This window comes from Mirounga angustirostris, unplaced genomic scaffold (assembly GCF_029215605.1).
Source record: "Mirounga angustirostris isolate CCGP_5_RB_7025 unplaced genomic scaffold, mMirAng1.0.hap1 SCAF_3, whole genome shotgun sequence".
Lineage (NCBI taxonomy): Eukaryota > Metazoa > Chordata > Mammalia > Carnivora > Phocidae > Mirounga > Mirounga angustirostris.
This window is the reverse complement of record NW_026991711.1, coordinates 57,161,161-57,189,034: the sequence shown is the minus strand read 5'-3', so window position 1 is coordinate 57,189,034 and position 27,874 is coordinate 57,161,161. Positions and strand designations below refer to the sequence as shown.

The 27,874-nt window shown below is 42.0% G+C and overlaps 1 long non-coding RNA gene and 1 pseudogene across 1 annotated transcript in view; both read right to left on the bottom strand.

The window, feature by feature from the left end:
* The window catches only part of LOC129045649 (uncharacterized), a 63,199-nt gene extending 48,932 nt beyond the window's left edge, over window positions 1–14,267 (bottom strand). Inside the window, exon 1 of the long non-coding RNA XR_008505674.1 lies at window positions 14,142–14,267. This is a non-coding gene — a long non-coding RNA (uncharacterized LOC129045649). The remainder of the gene's footprint in view (window positions 1–14,141) is intronic.
* An 11,251-nt stretch (window positions 14,268–25,518) lies between these two features.
* Window positions 25,519–26,971, bottom strand: LOC123839727 (elongation factor 1-alpha 1-like; annotated as a pseudogene).
* Between the last annotated feature and the right edge of the window lie 903 nt (window positions 26,972–27,874).

Sequence of the window (27,874 nt, the reverse complement as noted above, 5' to 3'; positions counted from 1 at the left end):
CAAATAAGTGAAACCATATGATAATTGACTTTTTCTGCTTGACTTATTTCACTTAGCATAATCTCCTCCAGTCCCATCCATGTTGATGTAAAAATTGGGTATTCATCCTTTCTGATGGCTGAGTAATAGTCCATTGTATATATGGACCACATCATCTTGATCCATTCATCTGTTGAAGGGCATCTCGCCTCTTTCCACAGTTTGGCTATTGCGGACATTGCTGCTATGAACACTGGGGTGCATATGGCCCTTCTTTTCACTACATCTGTGTCTTTGGGGTAAATACCCAGGAGTGCAATTGCTGGGTCATAGGGTAGCTCTATTTTTAATTTTTTGAGGCACGTCCACACTGTTTTCCGAAGTGGCTGTACCAACTTGCATTCCCACCAACAGTATAAGAGGGTTCCCCTTTCTCCACAACCTCTCCAACATTTGTTGTTTCTTGCCTTATCAGTTTTTGCCATTCTAACTGGTGTAAGATGGTATCTCAATGTGGTTTTGATTTGAATTTCCCTGATGGCTAATGATGATGAATATTTTTTCATTTGTATGTCTTTTTTTGAGAAGTGTGTTCATGTCTTCTGTCCATTTTTTGACTTGATTATTTGTTTTTTGGGTGTTGAGTTTGAGAAGTTCTTTATAGATCTTAGATATCAGCCCTTTATCTGTAGTGTTATTTGCAAAGATCTTCTTGCATTCTGTGGGTTGCCTCTTTGCTTTGTTGACTGTTTCCTTTGCTCTGCAGAAGCTTTTATCTTGATGAAGTCCCAAAAGTTCATTTTTGCTTTTCTTTCCCTTGCGTTTGGAGATGTACCTTGAAAGAAGTTGCTGTGGCCAATGTCCAAGAGGTTCCTGCCTATGTTCTCCTCTAGGATTTTGATGGATTCCTGTCTCACATTGAGGTCTTTCATCCATTTTGAGTTTATCTTTGTGAATGGTATTAGAGAATGGTCGAGTTTCATTCTTCTGCATGTGGCTGTCCAATTTTCCTAGCACCATTGATTGAAGAGACTGTCTTTTTTCCATTGCATGTTTTTTTCCTGCTTTGTCGAAGATTATTTGACCATAGAATTGAGGGCCCATATCTGGGCTCTCTATTCTGTTCCATCGGTCTATATGTCTGTTTTTGTGTCAGTACCATGGTGTCTTGGTGATCACAGCTTTGTAATATAGCTTGAAATCGGGCAATGTGATGCCCCCAGCTTTGTTTGTCTTTTTCAACATCTCCTTGGTGATTCAGGGTCTTTTCTGATTCCATACAAATTTTAGGATTGTTTGTTCCAGCACTTTGAAAAATGTCATTGGAATTTTGATTGGGATGGCGTTGAAGGTATAGATTGCTCTGGGCAGCATAGACATTTTAACAATGTTTATTCTTTCAATCCATGAGCATGGAATGTTTTTCCATCTTTTTGTGTCTTCTTCGATTTCTTTCATGAGTGTTCTGTAGTTCCTAGAGTATAGATCCTTTGCCTCTTTGGGTAGGTTTATTCTGAGAGGTATCTTATGGTTTTTGGTGCTATTGTAAATGGAATCGTTTCTCTAATTTCTCTTCCTACAGTTACGTTGTTAGTGTATAAGAAAGCAACTGATTTCTGCGCATTGATTTTGTATCGTGCCACATTACTGAATTGCTGTATGAGTTCTAGTAATTTGGGGGTGGAGTCTCTTGGGTTTTCCACAGAAAGTATCATGTCATCTACCGAGAGAGAGTTTGACTCCTTCTTTGCCAATTTGAATACTTTTATTTCTTTTTTTTGTCTGATTGCTGTTGCTAGGACTTCTAGTACTATGTTGAACAATAGTGGTGAGAGTGGGCATCCTCATCGTGTTCCTGATCTTAAGGGAAAGGCTCTCAGCTTTTTCCTATTTAGAATGATATTTGCTGTGGGTTTTTCATAGATGGATTTTATGAACGTGAGGAATGTGCCCTCTACCTGTATACTTTGAAGAATTTTAATCAGGAAAGGATGTTGTATTTTGTCAAATGATTTTTCTGCATCAATTGAGAGGACCATATGGTTCTTCTCCCTCCTCTTATTAATGTGTTTTATCACATTGATTGATTTGTGAATGTTGAACCACCCTTGCATCCTGGGGATAAATCTCACTTGGTTGTGGTGGATGATCCTTTTAATGTATTGTTGGATCCTATTAGCTAGGATTTTGTTGAGAATTTTGGAATCCATATTCATCAGGGATATTGGTCTGAAATTCTCCTTTTTGATGGGGTCTTTGCCTGGTTGGGGATTAAGGTTATGCTGGCCTCATAGAATGAGTCTGGAAGCTTTCCTTCTGTTTCTATTTTTGAAACAGCTTCAGGAGGATAGGTATTATTTCTTCTTTGAATGTTTGGTAGAATTCCCCAGGGAATCCATCAGGCCCTGGACTCTTGTGTTTTGGGAGGTTTTTGACCACTGCTTCAATCTCATTACTGGTTATTGGCCTATTCAGGTTGTCTATTTCTTACTCTTTCAGTCTTGGCAGCTTATGGATTTCCAGGAAGGCATCCATGTCTTCTGGGTTGCTTAATTTATAGGCATATAGTTGTTGATAATAATTTCTAATTGTTTCTATTTCCTTGGTGTTAGTCGTGATCTCTCCCCTTTCATTCATAATTTTATTAATTTGGGTCCTTTCTCTTTTCTTTTGGATAAGTCTGGCCAGTGGTTTATCAATATTATTAATTCTTTCAAAGAACCAACTTCTAGTTTCGTTGATCTGATCTACTGTGTTTCTGGTTTCTAATTCATCGATCTCTGCTCTAATCTTAATTGTTTCTCTTGTAATCCGTGGCTTAGGCATCGTTTGTTGCTTTTTCTCTAGTTCTTTAAGGTGTAGAGTTAGTTGGTGAATTTGGGATTTTTCTATTTTTTTGAGTGAGGCTTGGATGGCTATGTTTTTCCCCCTTAGGACTGCCTTTGCAGTATCCCATAGGTTTTGGACCAATGTGTTTTTGTTCTCATTGGTTTCCATGAATTGTTTAAATTCTTCTTTGATTTCTTGGTTGACCTAAACATTCTTGAGCAGAGTGGTCTTTAGCTTCCAGGTTTTTAAATTTCTTCCAAATTTTGTCTTGGGATTAAGTTCCAGTTTTAAAGCATTATGGTCTGAGAATATGCAGAAATAATCTCAATCTTTTGGTATGAGATTGAGACCTGATTCGTGACCCAGTATGTGGTCTATTCTGGAGGAAGTTCCATGTGCGCTCTAGAAGAATGAGGATTCTGTTGTTTTAGGGTGGAATGTTCTGTATATATCTATGAGGTCCATCTGGTCCAGGGTGTCATTCAAAGCTCTTGTTTCTTTGTTGATTTTCTGCTTAGATGATCTTTCTATTGCTGAGAGTGGAGTATTGAGGTCTTCTACAATTAACATATTGTTATCAATATGACTCTTTATTTTGGTTAACAGTTGACTTGTATAGATGGCTGCTCCCATGTTAATGGGCATAGATATTTACAATTGTTAGATCTGCTTGTTGGATAGACCCTTTAAGAATGATCTAGTGTCCTTCTGTGTCTCTAACTACAGTCTTTAGTTTAAAATCTTATTTGTCTGATAGAGGAATTGCTACCCCAGCTTTCTTTTGAGGTCTCCATCCCTCACTTTCAGTCTGGATGTACCTTTAGGTTCAAAATGAGTCTCTTGTAGACAGCCTATGGATGGGTCCTGTCTTTTTATCCAATCTGCAACCCTGTGCCGTTTTATGGGAGCATTTAGGCCATTCACGTTGTGAGTGATTTTTGAAAGATATGAATTTATTGTCGTCATGTTGCCTGTGAAGACCTTGTTGCTATAGATTGTCTCTGTAAATTTCTGTTGTATATCATTCTTGGGGTCTTTCTCATTTTATAGAACCCCCCTTAATATTTCTTCCAGGGCTGGCTTAGTGGTCACATATTCTTTCAGTTTCTGCTGGTCATGGAAGCTCTGCATCTCTCCATCCATTCTAAATGACATCCTTGCTGGATAAAGTATTCTTGGCTGCATGTTCTTCTCATTTAGTACCCTGAATATGTCTTGCCAGGCCTTTCTGGCTTGCCAGGTCTCTGTGGATAGGTCTGATGTTCCTCCCTCTGTACCTAAGGAATCTCTTCCCCCTAACTGCCCTTAAGATGGTTTCCTTGGTTCTAAAATTGCAGGTTTTACTATTACATGCCAGGGTATTGGCCTGTTTTCATTGATCTTGGGAGGGGTCCTCTCTGCCTCTAGGACTCGAATGTTTGTTTCATTCCCCAGATTAGGGAAGTTCTCAGCTATGATTTGCTCAAATATATCTCCTAGTCCTCCCTCTCCACCTCCTCAGGCATCCCAATAATTCTGACATTGGAACGTTTCATGGTGTCACTTATTTCTCTGATTCTATTTTCATGGATTTTGAGTTTTTTCCCCTGGCCTCCTTTTTCCTTCTTGTCTATTAATTGGTCTTCTAGATCACTAATTCATTCTTCTGCCTTGCTTACCCTAGCTGTTAGATTTTCTAGAGTAGATTTGATCTCATTGATAGCATTTTTAAGTTCTGCCAGTTCAGCTTTCATTTCTGCCCTTAGAGACTCTATGTTGCCTTTAATCGATTTCTCCATTCTAGCTATTGTCTTCACAATTGCTACCCTGAATTCCATCTCTGACATCTTGGTTATATCTGTATCCACTTGTAAGTCTGTGGCAGAAGTCACAGTCTCTGAGTCTTTCCTTTTTTGGGGGTTCCTCCTCCTAGTCATTTGATTGGGGGGTGGTTGAGGGAATGTATAGAATCCAAATTATTGACCACAACCAAAGCAAGATGGACCTGTTTTCTAGGGCCAGCTAGGGAGGCTGGCCTCTTGTTTTCCCAGCCTGTCTTCTGGGGTGAGGGGCCTGCCACACCATTACTCAGGCAACCCTGTTCGGGCAGAGTTGCCCTGCCCCTGTGGTGGTGGATGGGCTCAGTGGAAACCAGTTTGAGGGGGCTTTTTTCTCTGGCAGCTTTCCCTGGTGGCTTTCCTTGTCTCCTCCAAGAGTCAGAGCAGAAGAGATCTTTTCCAACCCTCTGCCTCAGAGCAGAGAGATTGCAGTCTGTTCTTCAGTGAGCTTTCCAGACCACACTCTCTCAATTTCTGTCTGTGCTGCTATAAACTGCAGTGTCCTGGGTTGTGCGCCCCTCAGGAGCACTTCTAGTCCTTACCTCCAGGTCAGGGCATGTCTCTGCCCTTTGTGCTTCTGAAACCACCAGCCACCCCCAGTTCATAGGCATGGCCCTGTCGCTGTGGGTTTCCATCTAGGGGGGGCTGCCCTAAAGTCCTTTCACTGCTACTGGTCTGGGAGTCTGTGCCCTGTCCCTAGCGCAGGAGGCTATCACTTACTGGTGGTGTAGCTTTCCAGGCTTCCTCCCACTGCCCTTTATCCTCTGATATCTGCCCATGGAATCACAGCTCCCCGCTTCATATCCTGAAACCAACCGCCTGCGATATTCTGTTTGTAAAGATCCAGATCTATCTTCTTACATCTCAGGCTGATTTTGTAGGTTTTCAGAATGGTCTGGTAGATATCCAGCTCAGTTCCAGCAACCAGTTGGAATAGGGCCCCCTACTCCTGCATCATCTTTTCCTCCTCCCTACATTTTACCATTTTAACCATGTTTACAATTCAGTGGCATTAAGTCCATTCCCATTTTTGTGCTGCCATCATTATCATTCATCTTCAGAACTCTTTCATCTTCTCAATCAGAAAATTGGTAGCTCTTCAACTTCCATTCCGCCCTCCCTGCAGCCCCTTGTAATCACTCTTCTACTTTCCATTGCTATGAATTTGCTTTTCTCTGGGTACCTTATATAAGTGAATAATAATACAATATTTATCCTTTTGTACCTGGCTTATTTCACTTAATATGACATCCTTAAAGTTCATCCATGCTGTAGCATGTCAGAATCTCCTTCCTTTTTTTAAGATTGAATAATATTCCATTGTGTGTATATAATACTTTTGTTTACTTGGGTTGTTCCCACCTTTTGGCTATTGTGAATAATGCTGCTATGAACATTGGTGTACAAACAGCTGTTCGGGTCCTTACTTTAGTTTTTTGTTGGGTATATACCCAGAAGCAGAATATATCATATGGTATTCTATGTTTAACTTTCTTTGAGGAAGCACCATACTGTTTTCCACAGTGCCTGCATCATTTTACATTACCATGAGCAATACAGGGTGGTTTGCCACATCTTTGCCAATATTTGCTATTTTCCATTTTATTTTAAATTAATTTTTTAAATACTAGCCATCCTAATGTGTATAAAGTGGTGTCTCATGGCTTTGATTTGAATTTTCCTAATGATTACATTTGTTGAGCATTTTTTCTGTGGCTATTGGTATATTTCTTTTGGAGAGATGTCTATTCAGGTCCTTTGCCCATTTTTGGATCAGGTTGTTTATGTTTCTTTTGAGTTGTTGCTGCCTGTTTTTGTTTTTTAATTTTTTATTGTTATGTTAATCACCATACATTACATCATCAGTTTTTGATGTAGTGTTCCATGATTCATTGTTTGTGCATAACACCCAGTGCTCCATGCAGAACGTGCCCTCTTTAGTACCCATCACCAGGCTAACCCATCCTCCCACCCCCCTCCCCTGTAGAACCCTCAGTTTGTTTCTGAGTCCATCGTCTCTCATGGTTCGTCTCCCCCTCCGATTCCCCCCCTTCATTCTACCCCTCCTGCTATCTTCTTCTTCTTTTTTTTTCTTAACATATATTGCATTATTTGTTTCAGAGGTACGGATCTGAGATTCAACAGTCTTGCACAATTCACAGTGCTCACCATAGCACATACCCTCCCCAGTGTCTATCACCCAGCCACCCATCCCTCCCACCCTACCTCCCCCTCCAGCAACTCTCAGTTTGTTTCCTGAGATTAAGAATTCCTCATATCAGTGAGGTCATATGATACATGTCTTTCTCTGATTGACTTATTTCGCTCAGCATAACACCCTCCAGTTCCATCCACGTTGTTGCAAATGGTAAGATCTCGTTCCTTTTGATGGCTGCATAATATTCCATTGTATATATACACCACATCTTTATCTATTCATCTGTCGATGGACATCTTGGCTATTTCCACAGTTTGGCTCTTGTGGACATTGTTGATATAAACATCGGGGTCCACATACCCCTTCGGATCCCTACATTTGTATCTTTGAGGTAAATACCCAGTAGTGCAATTGCTGGATCGTATGGTAGCTCTATTTTCAACTTTTTGAGGAACCTCCATACTGTTTTCCAGAGTGGATGCACCAGCTTGCATTCCTACCAACAGTGTAGGAGGGTTCCCCTTTTTCCATATCCCCGCCAACCTCTGTCATTTCCTGACTTGTTAATTTTAGCCATTCTGACTGGTGTGAGGTGGTATCTCATTGAGGTTTTGATTTGGATTTCCCTGATGCCGAGAGATGTTCAGCACTTTTTCATGTGTCTGTTGACCATTTGGATGTCTTTGGAAAAATGTCTGTTCATGTCTTCTGCCCATTTCTTGATTGGATTCTTTGTTCTTTGGGTGTTGAGTTTGATAAGTTCTTTATAGATTTTGGATACTAGCCCTTTATCTGATATGTCATTTGCAAATATCTTCTCCCGTTCTGTTGGTTGTCTTTGGTTTTGTTGACTATTTCCTTTGCTGTGCAAAAGCTTTTTATCTTGATGAAGTTCCAGTAGTTCATTTTTGCCCTTGCTTCCCTTGCCTTTGGTGATGTTTCTAGGAAGAAGTTGCTGCGGCTGAGGTGGAAGAGGTTGCTGCCTGTGTTCTTTAGGATTTTGATGGACTCCTGTCTCACATTGAGGTCTTTCAACCATTTTGAGTCTATTTTGTATGTGTTGTAAGGATATGGTCCAGTTTCATTCTTCTTCATGTGGCTGTCCAATTTTCCCAACACCATTTGTTGAAGAGACTGTCTTTTTTCCATTGGACATTCTTTCCTGCTTTGTCAAAGATGAGTTGACCATAGAGTTGAGGGTCCATTTCTGGGCTCTCTATTCTGTTCCATTGATCTATGTGTCTGTTTTTGTGCCAGTACCATACTGTCTTGATGATGACAGCTTTGTAATAGAGCTGTAAGTTCGGAATTGTGATGCCACCAGCTTTTCTTTTCTTTTTCAACATTCCTCTGGCTATTTGGGGTCTTTTCTGGTTCCATACAAATTTTAGGATTATTTGTTCCATTTCTTTGAAAAAAGTGGATGGTATATTGATGGGGATTGCATTGAATGTGTAGATTGCTCTAGGTAGCGTTGACATCTTCACAATATTTGTTCTTCCAATCCATGAGCATGGAACGTTTTTCCATTTCTTTGTGTCTTCCTCAATTTCTTTCATGAGTATTTTATAGTTTTCTGAGTACAGATCCTTTGCCTCTTTGGTTAGAGTTATTCCTAGGTATCTTATGGGTTTTGGGTGCAATTGTAAATGGGAAGAAATTTCTCTTTCTTCTGTCTTGTTGTTGGTGTATACGAATGCCACTGATTTGTGTGCATTGATTTTATATCCTGCCACTTTACTGAATTCCTGTATGAGTTCTAGCAGTTTTGGGGTGGAGTCTTTTGGGTTTTCCACATAAAGTATCATATCATCTGCAAAGAGTGAGAGTTTGACTTCTTCTTTGCCAATTTGGATGCCTTTGATTTCTTTTTGTTGTCTGATTGCTGTGGCTAGGACTTCTAATACTATGTTGAATAGCAGTGGTGATAGTGGACATCCCCACTATGTTCCTGACCTTAGGGGGAAAGCTCTCAGTTTTTGCCCATTGAGAATGATATTCGCTGTAGGTTTTTCATAGATGGCTTTTATGATATTGAGGTATGTACCCTCTATCCCTATACTCTGAAGAGTTTTGATCAAGAAAGGATGCTGTACTTTGTCAAATGCTTTTTTGCATCTATTGAGAGGATCATATGATTCTTGTTCTTTCTTTTGTTAATGTATTGTATCACATTGATTGATTTGCGGATGTTGAACCAACCTTGTAGCCCAGGTATAAATCCCACTTGGTTGTGGTGAATAATCTTTTTAATGTACTGTTGGAACCTATTGGCTAGTATTTTGGTGAGAATTTTTGCATCCATGTTCATCAAGGATATTGGTCTGTAATTCTCCTTTTTTTTTTTTTTTAAGATTTTATTTATTTATTTGAGACAGAGAGAATGAGAGAGACAGAGAGCACATGAGAGGGGGGAGGGTCAGAGGGAGAAGCAGGCTCCTCGCCGAGCAGGGAGCCCGATGCGGGACTCGATCCAGGGACTCCAGGATCATGACCTGAGCCAAAGGCAGTTGCTTAACCAACTGAGCCACCCAGGTGCCCCTGTAATTCTCCTTTTTGATGGGGTCTTTGGTTTGGGGATCAAGGTAATGGTGGCCTCATAAAACGAGTTTGGAAGTTTTCCTTCCATTTCTATTTTTTGGAACGGTTTCAGAAGAATAGGTATTAATTCTTCTTTAAATGTTAGGTAGAATTCCCCTGGGAAGCCATCTGGCCCTGGGCTTTTGTTTGTTGGGAGATTTTTGATGACTATTTCAATTTCCTTAGTGGTTATAGGTCTGTTCAGGTTTTCTGTTTCTTCCTGGTTCAGTTTTGGTGCCTGATACATCTCTAGGAATGTACCCATCTTCAGGCTAACTAATTTGCTGGCATAGAGTTGCTCATAATATATTCTTATAATTGTTTGTATTTCTTTTGTGTTGGTTGTGATCTCTCCTCTTTCATTCATGATTTTGTTGATTTGGGTCATTTTTCTTTTTGATAAGTCCGGCCAGGGGTTTATCAATCTTATTAATTCTTTCAAAGAACCAGCTCCTAATTTCGTTGATCAGTTCTACTGTTCTTTTGGTTTCTATTTCATTGATTTCTGCTCTGATCTTTATTATTTCTCTTCTCTTGCTGGGGTTAGGCTTTATTTGCTGTTCTTTCTCCAGCTCCTTTAGGTGTACGGTTAAGTTGTGTACTTGAGACCTTTCTTGTTTCTTGAGAAAGGCTTGTATTGCTATATACTTTCCTCTTAGGACTGCCTTTGCTGCATCCCAAAGGTTTTGAACAGTTGTATTTTCATTGGTTTCCATGAATTTTTTTTTTAAAGATTTTATTTATTTATTTGATAGAGCGAGAGAGTACAAGCAGGGGGAACAGTAGAGGGAGAAGGAGAAGCAGGCTCCCTTCCAAGCAGGGAGCCAGATGTGGAGCTCAATCCCAGGACCCTGGGATCATGACCTGAGCCGAAGGCAGACGCTTAACCATCTGAGCCACCCAGGCACCCCTCCATGAATTTTTTTCATTCTTCTTTAATTTCCTGGTTGACCCATTCATTCTTTAGTAGGATGCTCTTTAGCCTCCACGTATTTGAGTTCTTTCCGACTTTCGTCTTGTGATTGAGTTCTAGTTTCAAAGCATTGTGGTCTGAAAATAGGCAGCGAATGATCCCAATCTTTTGGTACCAGTTGAGACCTGATTTATGACCTAGGATGTGATCAATTCTGGAGAATGTTCCATGGGCACTACAGAAGAATGTGTATTCCGTTGCTTTGGGATGGAATATTCTGAATATGTCTGTGAAGTCCATTCAGTCCAGTGTGTCATTTAAAATCTTTATTTTCTTGTTGATCTTTTGCTTAGATGATCTGTCCATTTCAGTGAGGGGGATGTTAAAGTCCCCCACTATTATTTTTGTTAATGTGTTTCTTTGCTTTTGTTATTAATTGCCTTATATAATTGGCTGCTCCCATGTTAGGGGCATAGATATTTACAATTGTTAGATCTTCTTGTTGGATAGACCCTTTAAGTAGGGTATAGTGTCCTTCCTCATCTCTTATTACAGTCTTTGGTTTAAAATCGAATTTGTCTGATATGAGGATCACCACCCCAGCTTTCTTTTGGTGTCCATTAGCATGGGAAATGGTTTTCCACCCCCTCACTTTCAATCTGGGGGTGTCTTTGGGTCTAAAATGAGTCTCTTGCAGACAGCATATCAATGGGTCTTGTTTTTTAATCCAGTCTGATAGCCTGTGTCTTTTGATTGGGGCATTGAGCCCATTTACATTCAGGGTAACTATTGAAAGATATGAATTTAGTGCCAAGTATTGCCTGTAAGGTGACTGTTACTGTATATTGTCTGTGTTCCTTTCTGGTCTATGTTGCTTTTAGGGTCTCTCTTTGCTTAGAGGACCCCTTTCAATATTCCTTGTAGGGCTGGTTTCGTGTTTGCAAATTCCTTTAGTTTTTGTTTGTCCTGGAAGCTTTTTTTCTCTCCTATTTTCAATGACAGCCTAGCTGGATATAGTATTCTTGGCTGCATATTTTTCTCATTTAGTGCTCTGAATATATCCTGCCAGTCCTTTCTGGCCTGCCGGGTCTCTCTGGATAGGTCTGTTGCCAATCTAATGTTTCTACCATTGTAGGTTACATATCTCTTCTCTGGAGCTGTTTTCAGGATTTTCTCTTTGTCTCTGAGACTCGTAAGTTTTACTATTAGATGTCGGGGTGTTGACCTATTTTTATTGTTTTTGAGAGGGGTTCTCTGTGCTTCCTGGATTTTGATGCCTGTTTCCTTCCCCAAATTAGGGAAGTTCTCTGCTATGATCTGCTCCAGTATACCTTCTGCCCCTCTCTCTCTTTCTTCTTCTTCTGGGATCCCAATTATTCTAATGTTGTTTCATCTTATGGTATCGCTTATCTCTTGAATTCTGCCCTCGTGATCCAGTAGTTGTTTATGTCTGTTTTTCTCAGCTTCTTTATTTCCCATCATTTAGTCTTCTATATCACTGATTCTCTCTTCTGCCTCATTTATCCTAGCAGTTAGCGCCCCCATTTTTGATTGCACCTCATTAATGGCCTTTTTGATTTTGACTTGGTTAGATTTTAGTTCTTTTATATCTCCAGAAAGGGTTTCTCTAATAACTTCCATGTTTTCTTCAAGCCCAGCTAGTATCTTTAAAGTGATTCTGAACTCTAGGTCCCACATCGTACTGATGTCCATATTGAGTATGTCCCTGGCAGTCTGTACTACCTCTTGTTCTTTTTTTTTTTTTTAAAAGATTTTATCTATTTATTTTTTTGAGAGAGAGAGAGAGAAACAGCATGAGAGGGGATAGGGTCAGAGGGAGAAGCAGGCTCCCTGCCAAGCTGGGAGCCAGATGCGGGACTCGATCCCAGGACTCTGGGATCATGACCTGAGCCGAAGGCAGTCGCTTAACCAACTGAGCCACCCAGGCGCCCACCACTTGTTCTTTTTGTTGAGGTGATTTTTTCCGTCTTGTCATTTTGTCTAGAGGAGATTAGATTAATGAGTGAACAAAATACTAACAGGGTAACAATGTCCCCAGAAAATATACTCTAAACAAATCAGAAAAGACCTGAAGCTGGGGGAAAAGAAAGGGAAAGATAGAAAAAAGAAAAAGCAAAAAAAAAAAAAGAAAAAAGATAAAAGGAAACAAAAACAGAACAAAGCAAAAAAACCCAGAATATGATCAAATATGATCAGGCTGGTGCATAGATCAGTGCCACACACTAGATTTTGGGTGTATTTTGGTCTGTTAGAAGAAAGTGCCTTTCAAAATTTTAAAGAAAGAAAAATTTATATATGTACAAAAATAAGGTTTGATATGATGAAGGGATGGAATATGACTGTAAAGATGAAAATTATAAAACATTTTATAAAATGAATTGATAAGTTGTTTGAAAAAAGAAGAGGATTTAAAAAAAAAAGAAAAAAAAGGGAGAGAATGTGATCCAGCAGGAGAGTAGGAAAAAACCATACACTAGAGATTTAGGGCATATTTTGATCTGTTAGAAGAAACTATCTCAAAATTTTAAAGAGAGAACACTTATGTATATATGCCAAAAATATGGGTAACTACTATGAAGGGATAGAATATGACTCTAAAAATGAAAAATAAAAATGTTTTTTAAGAAAGGGATTGAGGGGCGCCTGGGTGGCTCAGTCGTTAAGCGTCTGCCTTCGGCTCAGGTCATGACCAGGGTCCTGGGATCGAGTCCCCGCATCGGGCTCCCTGCTCAGTGGGAAGCCTGCTTCTCCCTCTCCCACTCCCCCTGCTTGTGTTCCTGCTCTTGCTGTCTCTCTCTCTGTCAAATAAAAAAAAAAAAAATCTTAAAAAAAAAAAAAAAAGGGATTGATAAGATGTTGGTTGAAAAAGGGAAAAAGAAAAATTCAAAGAAAAAAAAAAAAGACAATTAAAAAAAAAAAACTTTGAAAGACTAAAGAATCCTGGTCAAAAAGCCATGGATTCTATGTGCAGTATTCCCCTAGCACTGGAGTTCTGCCATTCTCATTGATCGGTAAACTTGGTCTTGGCTGGCTGTTCTCTCTGATCTTCTGGGGGAGGGGCCTGTTGCCATGGTTTCCAAAAGTCTTTGCCAGAGGCGGAATTGCCCCACCCTTGCCCAGTCCAGGCTAAGTAATCTGCTCGGGTTTGCTCTCCGGAGCTTTTGTTCTCTGCATGCTGTCCGTACAGCTTTGGAGGACGAGAGTGAAGATGGCAGCCTCCCAATATCCACCTCGGAGGAGCCAAGAACTCGGGGCCTCGATCCTCAGTGTGCCCCCAGAGAAAAGCCGTCAGTCACTCCCGCCTCCCCGGTCTCTGGCTGCACTCTGTGCTCACCCGGCCTGTGACTGAGAGTTTCTATCTCTGGCACCCAACCCCATGCGGAGTCTCCAAACCCAGCAGATCCCTGCGGTGCGCTCCCATGCTGCTCCTCCCCGGGGGAGGAAGGTGAGTCTCCCCGGATCTGCCGCTTGTTGGGTCCCTGCTGGAGCAGCAGTGGCCCGACTGTGCTGCGGATCACAGTTTATGGCAACCCCGAGCTGAGAGCCCGCGCCTCAGCTCCATCTCTGCAGCCGGCTTCCCTGCTCTGATACCTGGGAGCTCTGCCGCACTCAGGCACCCCCGGTCTTCCTGTGACACCGAGGGTCCTGAGACCACACTGTCCCACGAGGGTTCCACCCCCCGCTTAGCCACCAGAGCGACGTCCCTTAGTGGAGCCGACTTCTAAAAGTTCTGATTTTGTGCTCTGCAGCACTATCAATTGCCAGAAGTGGTTGACAGAGACCCCCTCCCCCACTGCCTATCCTCCCGAATATCGCCTTGGATTCACTTCTTCACACATCCTACCTTCCAGAAAGTGGTCGCTTTTCTGTTCAGAGAGTTGTTGCTATTCTTTTCTTTGATCTCCTGTTGAGTTTGTAGGTGTTCAGAATGGTTTGATCCCTATCTAGCTGAATTCCTGAGACCAGATGAAATCCAGGTCTCCTACTCCTCTGCCATCTTGCTCCGCCCCCCTGCCCGTTTTTGTAAATACAGTTTTTTTTGGAACACAGCCATTCATTTTTATAGGTGCCGTTGTGCTTAACAGCAGAGTTGAATAGTTGTGATAGGAGCTGAGTAGCCCACAAAGCTTAAAACATTTACTTTGTGACCTTTTACAGAAAAATATTGCCAAGTGTAGAACATTAGAGCTTCTCTTTACTTTCCCCAGGAAACCAGGCAAGTGTACTCTCCTGTCACTCTTCCGTTTTCATCCTCTCCACTCTTGACCTCAAGACATGAAACTTACTCCATTGATCATACCTGTGAAGAACGTAAAATTTGGGAGTTGGGAAGGAGAACAGATATAGGAAGGACAATATTTCAAGGTCATGAGGTGAAAACATGAAAGAGGAACTCCACAATGCTTATTTTTTTATATTAATATTTATTCATTACCTTTAATGTACTAGGGTACTGCTAGATACTTTTCATGCATAATAACATTTAGTTGTCAGAACATATCTCTGAGATAGATGTTCTTATTAACCTTATTTTAAAAATGAGGGCATTGAGGGATTTTTGCCCAAAGTTACATTGTAAGTGACTGAATCAGGATTTGAACTCAGCCCAGTCTAGCTCTAGAGTCTCAGCTTAGCCCCTCCATCACTATGCTGAGCAGAAACAAGTTACATGTGGAAAAAGGGAGCCTACTAAGTAGGTTGGAGAAGAGCTGTGTTCCAGAAAGTGGATGTAGGGAAGGTAAACGTTATAGATTTAAACTAAATTTCAGGTGGCCTTGAGTGCCAGACTGTGGATTTTGGACTTTATTGTGAGAACTTTGGGAAGCTTACATGATGGAAATCAATCTGGGGTTGTGAAGAGTTGAAGGCATGAGATGAGGTAAGGCAGAGGGAGAGCTTGGCAGGCTGTTATAGTACAACCGAGCACAATGAATAAGCCTTCAACTATGATGCTATAAATTTTAAAGTGGATAATAAAAAGTTGTGAATCTGTTTTCTTAGAGTAATGACTCTAAAAGTATTTCTAGGTTAATTTTAGAGGAGAATATAGGTCGCCCCTCTCCTTTCTCTGTCCTTGGCTGGATTTTCATCTACCATGGAGAATGCTGAGAGAGATGCCATAATAAAATTGGGAAATGGGAAATATCTTCCCCTGAAGCACCTTTGCCTATGAGTGTAGTCATTTGTGCCTTTCTTAAGGCTTGTGGGGACCTTCTTAATTCATGCAAGGACTGAGAACTTGAATTTGATCTCCTAGTTACTAATAAGTTAACAATCTTACTTTGTTCTATATGACAGATAGGACTCTGTTTATAGTACTTCTATTAGTTTTGCCAGATAGAAGAGGTCTTAATTTATCCTGAAGGGGTCTATAGCAGGAATAAGTCAAACTGTTGTTACCACAAATGCATTTTTGAGAATTGGAGGCCTGTCGATGTTCAGAGAGCTTCTGGTATTATGAAAGGTCCAGGAACAAGGTAAACATTTAAGGTGAGTTTAATGAAGAACTATAACAATTGTACCTAGCTTTGGCTTTATCAGGATTTGCTTTAAAATATAACATTCACAACAGAGTGAGTTCTCATGATTCATGTAGTTAGGTTCCATAAAGTCTCTGTGAACACAGAGTTAGCAAATAATGAACCTTTGCTGTTGTGGAAATGCAGGATAAGTTCTTGCAAGCCTCTGGTCACAATATTTTCATTAACAGATCAATGCATAACCTTGTGGTATGTGTGTGTCTATTTAAAGACTTCTTATTTAAAACAGATGGTTGATTCTTGAACATTGAACTATGGCCAACAGCATTGTAACTCATGCCTGAACGAAGCTTCTCTAACACACATGTTTTCTGCATAAGGCACATCATAGCCTTCTGTGCTTAGGAACACTAGATGGCACTTCAGTACCCCAGTGACTGGGAGCCATTTTAACCCCCAAATTGGCAAGTGTGGCACTAACTACACAGCAGAAAGGACACCTATTTCCAGTACGGGAACTGGAATAAGAAGGTGGAGCACCAGCTTGTTCCACCTTGGCTGGGAACATGTGCATCGAGTGATTCGAAGTTTTTGCCACTCTGCACATTTTCCTAAATGATCACAGAAGCTCCACAAATATTGATTTTGGGGTTACAAATAAATTGTAGCAAGTAGGTAAACTTGTAAACATAGAATCCATGAATAATGAAGATCGATTATATGTGATTAATGAATGACATTATTTTTATAACCAAAGTTCAATTTGGTTAATTATGTGCTAACCCATGCTTAGTTAAACCCTGTCTGGGGAAAATCCTTGATCCCACACAGTTCTTCTCTGATTTGTAGGGAGAAAGCATAGGGAGGTAACAACAACTGGACCAGGTACTTGCCTTGCAAATCGAAACCCTGCATGACAGTGAAGACCCTTTCACCAGTCCAGGTGTGAAAAACACCACTTGAGTGATGACTAACCCATATGCTCACCCTAACTAGTGAGAACTCACAACAGACTTAATCTCCTTTTGCCTCTTGTGCATCACTTACAACAGAGCATGTGAAGCATAGAGGGTTTTAATCTTGGGACGGGACTTCCACCCTAGGAGAATAAAAAACACAAGGAATTGCCAAAGCTAGACTTGCATGTCTCCCAAGACAGGAGCATCAATCAAACAGCAATGGAAGATGCTGTTTGATGCAGCCAGGGAGTTAAACCCAGGCACAGAAAGACCAGGAAGTGTACTCTGGGTCCTGCTTACAAGCCTCGGTGAATTAAATTCATAGGTGAAATCCAGGAGGTAGAAAGAATGATTCAGCTGGTTAATTGTAAAGTTTGATTCAAATTTGAAAGCTATCCAAGCTGCCCCCTCTTGAACAGTGAGAACAGTGGGGTCGTTTCAAACTTTGGAAGCAATTGCCAAACAAGGAACTGAGTCCCCAAAGCCCTTAGGTCCAAGATGTCCTGGTGCTAGCTCATTGTCCTGTCCAACACCATGGAGAGACTTCAAGGCCTCACCTCAGACCTCCTGCACTCCACTGGCACCCAGGGGCCTTATAGCAGTGGTGACTCCTCCCCACGCTTCCCAACTCAGACCTGTCCTTCATTGCAGGCCCCGTGCTTTCAAACCATCTGTGAGTCAGGCTTGTCACTGCTGTGTCCCTGCAGGGAAAGCCCAGACTCCTTTGGCTTTACCCTGGTCCTCTTCCATGATGCCCTAAATCTTGATTAAAGTGCGGTCGTAGGTACTATCATTAGAAGTTCTGGGGATTGTCATAAGAATGGTGAAAACACAGTAAGCTTTGGCACTTTTGAAGGCTTTTCTGCAAAATTTAGTTCTGTGCAACACTTTATTTCTGAATGATGCTAAAGTAAACAAGACCTAATCATTTTGGATGAATTGCTTGGTTCACAGCCTTCCTGGTTCATGCATATTTCTATTCTAGGTAGAAAGAATGATAGTAAAGTTTCTCAAATGAGAGAACTAGCATGAAGGAGCATGGCAGGGTCTCTTGGTTAGTGCCCCAATAGCCAGGTCCCACCTCGTTCTTCCAGGATGGCTCTGCTGAGGCCACCATCTCAGAAAATATCAAATTTCCGGTCTCCCTTGCAGCTAGGGGTGGGCATGTGACTGACATATGGCTAATGAGATTCAAGGGAAAGTCAGTGGGGAAGATTCTGGAAGAAGGTTTCCTCCTCGATTTAAAAAAAATTTGAAAAAAAATTGAACAATACAGAGACGTATCAGGAAAGTTCTCTGACAGCCCACGTGACTCTGGCCCTCTCCCCTCCTGCCTTTGCACTGAGTTGTGGTTAAGTCCGCTATAGCCCAATTGCTGTCACAAAGAGACTTACTACTCATGCACCAAAAATGGCAGGTGGGAGAGAGAAGTCCTGATCCTTGATGACACATTGAGTCCTTGAGCCAACCGTGGCACTGCCTTTATTCAGATTTCTTGTTATGTGAAAGAATTAAAACTCCTAAAGAGTTATTCTGGATATTCTGATATGTGTATCTGTAAACTTCCCAACAGATCAGGGGAGGAAGGGACTTCCTTTTAAGGTTTGTGTTCTGGGTTTGATCCTCAGAGCACATTTGAAAAGTAAAGAAACCGATGGGCAAAGATGCAGAAAAAATCATGTATGTAGACTGGTAGAGCAAGTTGTTAATGAGGCCAGGGCTGGGGTTGATTTTTTTTAAGATTTTATTTATTTATTTGAGAGAGAGAGCATGCACAAGCAGTGGGGAGAGGGAGAAGCAGATTCCACGCTGAGCTGAGAGCCCGAAGTAGGGCTCTATCCCAGGATTTTGGGATCATGACCTGAAGTGAAGGCAGACACTTAACTGACTGAGCCACCCAGGTGCCCCTGGGGTTGATTTTTTTGGGCAGTTTGGTTGGTGTTTTCATTTCATGGTCACCAGCTGAACACTTAATGCTCTCAACAGCAACAAGAGCACCACCACCACCATAATGGTGATAGCTAACACTTTACTGAGTGCTTACACCGGGTACTGATACTGTTCTAGGACTTTACACTTAAGAACTAATTCTGCCGGGAACCTGTCAGGTCTCCAAGGTGGCCCTTGATGGTCCCCAGCTCCTGGTGTTCACACCTTCAGGTCCTCACTCCTCACACTGTACCAGGGTTGCTTTGTGTGGCCAAGGGCATCAGGCAGAGGGGCTGGTGTGTCACTTCTGAGATTAGATGATGAAAGACAGCCTTCCTTCTTGGAGAAGAACTGAGGACTCCACCCAGACTGCTGCTTGGTATTTTTGTGGACGTGTATTATTTGATCACTTGGGTGGGGTGGTCCCCAGTGTGGAAGAAGTGGTATAAATCCATCATCATCTCTACGAGAAGAATAAGCTCCTGTGCCCATGGTGGGTCAGCAGAATCACCTTTCTACATCAAGGACACTGTGTACAAAGGACTCAGCCCACTTAGAGTCATTCTTTTATTAAATCGGTGACTTCAAAGGCTAGTGCAGATCCAAAGCCTGAGCTCAGTAGCTCTCTCACTCTGATATTTAGTGCCTGTCAAGGATTTGGACTTGTGTAGAGGACAAAGAAAATTTGTTAAAAATAGGGGTTACACTTTGGGAGGTATTTATTTTGTCACAGGTTGGTTCCTGCTCCAAGCAGTGGGTTAACTTAGAGTTCATATGCTTTTCAAATTTGTATTAATTAATTCCCCCTCCCAATGACCTCTGAATGTGTTAGAATGAGAGCTCCTGGCAGGTCGAGGTCTTGGAGGAGATGTCAGACATTTGGAGAAATCATAGAATATTCATTCCAGAGACAACGTACACAAAGGCTCCCAATTACTGAATAGAAGTGTGGCACAAAATTAAAAATCCCCTTTGTAATAATAAAAATTGTATCATTTTACAGTCTGTCTAGCTCTTTTAATTTTTCAGAATACCTCTACATACATTGTTTCTTTCCACTCCACTCTTATTCTGTTACAGCTGAGGAAAAGTGACTTAGAGAGGTCAATTGATTTGTTAAGGTCATCCAACAATTATAGCTTGTTTATTTGGTGCTTACTGTGCCTATTTACTATTCTAAGCACTTTACAGATATCAACTCATTTAATCCTAACAACAACCCTGTGAGGTAGTTTTTGTTGTTAGCCCCATTTTTATGAATAAGGAAGTAAGGCCCAGAGGGGTTAATTAACTTGTCTAAGATCACATAGCTAGAAAGAAACCGAGTCAGGATTTGGACTCCTTTAGTCTGACCCATGAGGGCTGCCTACCTCCAAATCTTTACCCACTACCAGGCCATGCTGTTAATCATTGAGCTTTACTGTATTAACTAGCAATATAGGCTGGAATCTGAACCCAGCTTCACATTTGAAACTCTAATATTGATTTCTTTGCTCAAGATGGTAGCCATCTTGTTATAGAACCAAATATAAAAAATTACATATCAGATGTCCACTGTTCTAGAAAACTGTTAACTTGTAAACATGGCCTATCTTTTCTAACATGCTAGGTTATCTGCCATGTTTGATGGAAAGACCTTCAAATGATAGCATTGGGAACCATCCCATAAACCTTGAGAAATCTATCAGTCTGTTACTTCTGATTCCCGAGTGTCCCACATGCACCACAGGGCAGCTCTGAAGGTGCCAAGTCCTATCTGCACATGGGTGCCTGTCCTTCCCCCACTCTACCTTAAACCTAAATGGAAATCAGGCAGATGTCTTCCTGGGTTGCTTTCCCCAGGCCCCAACCTGGATTTAGCTCTCAAGATCTTATTTCTCTGAGAGCGAGACCTGAGATCTGGGGCCAGCCCCTTATTGCCTTCGGTATTTGTTACCATTGTGCATGAGCCGACTATTTCAGCGTGACTTACAGGAGGCAGCATGGTGCAGGGGATGTAGTGTGGGCTGAGGGTCAGGTCAACTGGTTAGGGTTTTTATCTCTCCTTTACAGTTTTCTCTCTTAAAGGCTCTCCTCCTCTTCCTTGACCTTATGCATATGCAGAGGAGGCAGCATCCAAAATGGCTTGTACCTGTTTCTCCCACCAGACATCAAAGATTGGGCTGAGTTACCCTCTGTGCCTCCTGACATCAAAGACACCAGCAGTTTTGACATCCTGGAGGGAGGTTGGTGTGGGGCCAGTGGCTGGAAAATGTTTACATTTGTATAGAAAGAATCAGACTACCTTCTACCTTGCACACATAGTACCTGAGCGCTTACTTTCGAGAACTTTCTCATATACTGTTAACACTGACAACAGTTCTGTCAACTAGTTCTATTATTATCCTAAAAGATCTTATGAGGTTACACTACATCAAAAACTAATGATGTAATGTATGGTGATTAACGTAATAAAATTAAAAAAAAAAAAGATTTTATGAGGTTTTAGGACTTGTCCAAAGGGTGACACAAGGATTCAAATCCAGAACTTTTTACCTTAACTCCAATGTTCTTTTCATAATGCCACACTGCTCTGCCCATTACCATCCTCTTTCAAGAACTTTTTTTTTTTTTTTAAGATTTTATTTACTTATTTTTGTGAGAGAGAGCTCAAGCACATGAGCGGGACTGAGGGGGAGAGGGGCAGAGGGAGAAGCAGGTTCTCTGCTCAGCAGAGAGCCCGACATGGGGCTTGATCCCAGGACCCTGGGATCATGACCTGAGCAGAAGGCAGACACTTAACTGACTGAGCCACCCAGGCACCCCTTTTTCAAGAACTTTTTAGAACTTTGTAAAGAAGATCTTATAGAATATCCAACCACTAACTTTGAGTCACCCAATAATTTAGAACTAATAATAATATCAGCTAATGGTTATTGAATGCTTACTATGTGTCAGGCACTGTGTTATGTGCATCAAGTCTCATTTAGGTCTTAAAACCAAAACCCTGTAAAGCTTTGCTCCTCAAGATGTGGTCTGCAGACCAGCAGCATGGGCATTACTAGGAACCTCTGAGAAATGCAGCCTTCAGACCCTGCTCCAGATCCCCTGAATCAGAGCCTGGATTTTACTAGGATCCTAGGCAATTAGTGTGATTATGGATGTCTGAGATGTTCTGCTCTGAGGAACTGCCCTTGCCCATTTTATAGGGGGGAGAAAAATAAGGCTTGGAGAGATTTCAGTAACTTAGATGTCCATTTAGCCTGTGCATTCAAACCAGTATGCCTGCCTCCAAAGCCTTGCATATTACAGATGACTACTTTCCATATTTGAGCCTCAGCCTGTATGCCTGTCACATGGAGATAAAGGTGCCTAAGGGTTTGGGTGTCATTGCATGACATACAAGATAATCGTGCAAAGCAGAGCAGGCTGAGCATCTTGCCCATAGCTAAAAGACAGCTTGGGTTATTTTCCGTAAAATGGTGTTAATAATGCCCACTTGGCAACATTCTGAGACTCTCCACCATAATGCCTGCCAAGAACTTAGCCAGGGTTCAAGAAATGGTGATTATATTTTATGTGTATAATGATGAAAACTCATGGTTGAGGACTAACAAGTGTTTCTTCACAAATTTCCAGGCAAAGTGTGATTTCTCCTTGTTTAGAAGGACAAGGACTCCCTTTCTGTGGCAACCCCCACCCCCCATTCCTGTAGCAAGAAACCTAAAAGTGAGATAAGCAGGAACAGAACATTTTATCTACCCAGAGGCCTTGGGCTTTTCCTGTACTTATTTGCTTAGTAGGGAGAAAACTGGACCATGAGCAAATGTCCATTTCTGTATTTTCTAGCAATATCTCCCTGCTATGGGTATGATTCTAAAAGTATTTCAGCCTTGTGAATGAATGCCACTTTTTTTTGTATCAATGCATCACAGGGCTCCTTTCTTTTCTCACCAGGGGAGACATCACGAGTCTTTCTGGAGTAGCTCATGCCAAGAAGTCACACAGGGACTTGGCGTCCAGAGATCTGGTCATTTGGAACTTTGCTGGTGTCATAGATGTGGTCCGACCTCCAGCTGATGGGCTCCTGGTCAGTCATCCCACTGTTTGCACCCTTCCCCCTCTGCTCTTGGGTTGCTGGGGGAGCATCTCTTTTGGGGAGTGACCAGTGCCATTTTTTTCACTGCCTGCCTTGCACTGTGTTGCTTCTAAGTCTAGGCTTCTGTTCCCATGGTTCCCATTTCTACAAGGAGGTACAGGGCGGTGGCTAATGCACCCCAGTGTCTGGTGACAGACTGCATTCAGATCCTGGATCTGCAAGTTACTTCACCTTTTTTGTGCCTTATTTCCTTTGCTGACAGGGAATAGTAAAAGTACCTACCTGCTTCCTTGTGGGAAGGGAATTCCCTTCCCTTGTGGGTTGTGGGAATTTAGACAAATTTAGAACAGTGCTTAATGTATAGTAAGTATTCAGTAATGGCTCTTGTTATCTTTTTTGTTTTTCCCAGGAAATCTGTGACCAGGACATTTTTATTTCCCACTTAGCCGATGAACACATCGGGGTCACCCAAGTACAGGTTCATAATCCCTTGTACCAAAAAGCATTGAAATAAGAGATTTTTTTTTAAAATAATTCATTTAGTAGTAAAACCTGACCAGAACTGACATGATAGTATCTATGATCTTTATTTATCACACCTAGTGTAAATATTCATGTTTCACTGAAAGAGTAATGTGTTAGATTTTGGGTGTGGCTATGTACCCTGCTGGGAGTTGATGAAACTTTGAGACTCAGATTGCTTGCCTGAAAAACACAGTTAGTGATATCCTTGTTATGGGGTTGCTAGGGGATTAGATAAAGGAATGCATATATATTGAGAAGACTGGCCATCCTGTTCTTCTCTCAGATGGAGACTAACTAGAGCCGAGACTTCTGGGACGAATATAATAGGGCCCCCAGAATGAGCTATTTAAGGAGCCTCTTGAGAAAATGATTGAAATGTAGGCCCAGTTCTTGATGTGTAGGTTCTGGGGTAAGCAGGAAAAGAGCTAAACTCTACCTTCCACCAATGCCTTACTGGGTCAAAGGGGGTCAGAGGGGCTTTACTGCTAATTATGAGGCAGCAAGGGCAGATGTCCACTCTGAGCTGGGTTTAGATGCTACTGCCCATCACCCCAGCCCTGACCCCACCTGCACTGACTGCATGTGCCTGTTCTCACAAACTGCCCAGGCTCTGCCACGGCCTTCTGTCTTTTCTGTCCTCCAGGCACTGGGCACACAGGTTGTCCTTCCATTTCATGAACTCTGAGTTCACTCCTGGCTCTGTGACTTGACATTTGTGGACCCCTCTGCCTGGAACATTCCTCTCCCAGATCTTCCTACAGTGGGCTCATCATCTAAGTCCTAGGTCTATTGTCACCTCCTCAGAGAGAGGACCTGGCCACCCCACTAGCTAAATGACCGCTTGCTTCTCATCATTCTCTATCTTACAATCCTGGTTTTCTCCCTTTTTTCTACTGAGCATGTACCCATTATCTCATGTTATCTGATCTATTGGTTCATCTTCTTATTGTCTTTCTTACTGCATACGAATACAAATCCTTAAGTGTGGGGGCTTTGCCAGTCTTGTTCATTATTGTGTCCGCAGGCTCTAGAACTGTGCCTGGCACATACATTTATTGAAAAATAAATGAATCAATGAATGGGAAACTGTAAGGGAAATCCAGCTTGGAAGACCCTGTGTCTACTTTATACAATGGCATCAGGAGGCATCAGATTTTATCCCCTCTTCCAGACTGTTTTGAGGAGCATGGAAATCCTGCTGGTATCATGGAAAGCAAATCTGAGGTGACTCCAGCCTGAATGATTGAGGCTCAAGGAAAAATATGAGGCAGAAAACAATATCCTGTAGACAGTTTCTCATAGTGGCAGTTGGGGATAGACTATGGAATGAGCCTGGGATTTGGGGTGGTGAGTTTGTGGGGATTCAACTGTACTTATAAAATGTTATTCCTTTTTAAGAAAAAGAATCTCAAGCAAATATAGCAAAGTGTTAAGATTTGATAAACCTGGGTAGAGGATGCATGAGTATTTGGTATACGATTCTCGATAGTTTTATCATTGTTTGAAATATTTTTTAATAAAACTTAAGAAACAGATATTTCTATTAGGTAAGATCCAGGAAGATAGATTCCTCTCTGTGGATAGGGGTGGTTTTACTGAGAGGTGGATGGAATTCATAGATGGAAGCTTACAAAAAAGAAGTGATTGGGAGAGAGGGAATCAGAACCCTCCGGGTAGGGCAACCAGGTTAGGATCCTCTTGTGAGGGGCTGATTTCCTTGGGGACTTTTCCTCTAGACTCTAGGCATAGTTGGCGAGAATTAACCTCTCCCTCTCCCCATATTTTAGTTACCTTTAAAAATTTGTTCTAACCCTTTAATGAAGAAATTCATGTAGTACAGTCTGTTATGGCATTCTGGAGAGATGAAAGATGGGGTAGTAAAGAGAAAAGGGAATCTTGTTCCCCTTCTCCCTCGCACCTTGAAGAAGAAGCTTCATTCTTTTTCTTTCTTTCTTATTAAACTTTTGTTTTAATGGGTCTCAAAATTCTGTGACAGATTTTTGGTCAAGTTGTTCCCATTAAAAAGTACTGATTTTAAAAACTAATACCTTAAAACTGCCACACACACACACACACACACACACACACACACACACACACAAACAAATGGTCCACAAAACGTTCTCCTTTCCTTCTGAAGGTTTTACGATGCATTGTTATCATTAACCAGTCTTTTACTATTAAATGGCCAATTGACACAAACAGTTCTGAGATGGTTCTTCCACCACTGATTAAGACTGAGGTGGCAGGTATTGGGGATAATATTCATTTAGGCTTCTGAGCTTTCTGGGCAGACTTGGTGACCTTGCCAGCTCCAGCTGCCTTCTTGTCTATTGCTTTGATGACACCCACAGCAACCGTCTGTCTCATGTCACGAACAGCAAAACGGCCCAGAGGAGGATAGTCAGAGAAGCTCTCAACACACATAGGCTTGCCAGGAACCATATCAACAATGGCAGCATCACCAGATTTCAAGAACTTGGGACCATCTTCCAGCTTTTTTCCAGAACGACGATCTATCTTCTCCTTCAGCTCAGCAAACTTGCAAGCAATGTGAGCCGTGTGACAATCCAGCACAGGGGCATATCCAGCACTGATTTGGCCTGGATGGTTCAAGATAATCACCCGAGCCATGAAGCCAGCTGCTTCCATTGGTGGGTCATTTTTGCTGTCGTCAGCCACATTGTCATGACGAACATCTTTGACAGATACGTACTTCACATTGAAGCCCACATTGTCCCCAGGAAGAGCCTCACTCAAAGCTTCATGGTGCATTTCAACAGACTTTACTTCAATTGTAACATTGACTGGAGCAAAGGTGACCCCATGCCAGGTTTAAGAACACCAGTCTCGACTCGGCCCCCAGGGACAGTACCAATACCACCAATTTTGTAGACGTCCTGGAGAGGCAGACACAAAGGCTTGTCAGTTGGACGAGTTGGTGGCAGAATGCAGTCTAGAGCTTCAAGCAGTGTGGTTCCACTGGCCCATCTTTACGGATGACTTTCCATCCCTTGAACCAAGGCATGTTAGCACTTGGCTCCAGCATGTTGTCACCATTCCAACCAGAAATTGGCACAAATGCTACTGTGTCAGGGTTGTAGCCAATTTTCTTAATGTAGGTGCTGACTTCCTTAACAATTTCCTCGTATCTCTTCTGGCTGTAGGGTGGCTCAGTGGAATCCATCTTGTTAACACCAACAATTAGTTGTTTTATACCCAGTGTGTAAGCAAGAAGGGCATGCTCACGGGTCTGCCCATTCTTGGAGATACTGGCTTCAAATTCACTGACACCAGCAGCAACAATCAGGACAGCACAGTCAGCCTGAGATGTGCCTGTGATCATGTTTTTGAGAAAGTCTCTGTGTCCTGGGGCATCAATGATGGTCACATAATACTTGCTGGTCTCGAATTTCCACAGGGAGATATCAATGGTGATACCACGTTCACATTCAGCTTTCAGTTTATCCAAGACCAAGGCATACTTGAAGGAGCCCTTTCCCATCTCAGCAGCCTCCTTCTCAAATTTTTCAATAGTTCTTTTGTTGATCCCACCACATTTGTAGATCAGGTGACCAGTAGTGGTAGACTTGCCCGAATCTGCGTGTCCAATGATGACGATGTTGATGTGAGTCTTTTCCTTTCCCATTTTGGTTTAGGTTGAGCGGTGGTTTTCATGACACCTGTGTTCTGGCGGTAAACCCGTTGCCGAGGAAGCTTCGTTCTATTGGGTAGATGCATTTGGGATTCCCACATGTGGCCTTTGGGACTGTGAGCAATTGCCCAGTGGGAGCTGAGAGGGATGGGGTATGAATCCTTGATGCTGAAGACTGCTCCTGAGTGAACACTTAGAGCTGTATAAAGCCGGATGCTTGTCCTTGTATGTTAGTGAGACCTAGAATGTGACCAGTAAAGGGAAGTGGGCACCTGAGTTGTATATGAATAATAGAATGTCAAACGGAATGCGAAATTCTTGGAATTTGGGTAAAGCCCAAATCTAGAATAGGATGTAAGTACCCTTACATTCTAAAGACACATCTAAGTAAAAGACACATCTAAGCCAGTCTTAACGAAGAAATGACAAATGTGATCCAGCAAGTAACATCCTGTTTCACCTATTTTTGCTTATAAAAAAAGAAAAGACATTTGAAAGGATTTTATTGAAAGAAATCCATACAAATGAGAACTCTTTGGCTTTTTTTCCAGCATGTTCCCAACACCTCTCCCCTTCCCAAGAGGACCACTATAGAGATTGGCAGTGCCTACGCAAGGGGATGCTGGTCTCTTAGTCCTGGCAGAGGCCCAGGGGACAGTGTTACCATTGGGACAGGGCATGGAGAAAGAGGTCTGGAAAATCTCGTGTCCCTGGGTATCAAGAGTAAGACTGATGCCCACCTCCTGCCTAGAGAGTTCTGAAGCAGTAAGGCTGTCTGGAGCAGCCCACAGAGGTAGGGAATGGGGAGGGGGGAGGGGTGCACTGCATCTGGGCCAGTCTATGATGTTTGTGTTCCCATGGCCATGACCAGTAGAAGTTAACAGGGCCTCAGCCATCTTCAAGTGATCCTCCCCCAAAAGGCTACCTGCAATGGGAAGGAGACAACAGCAA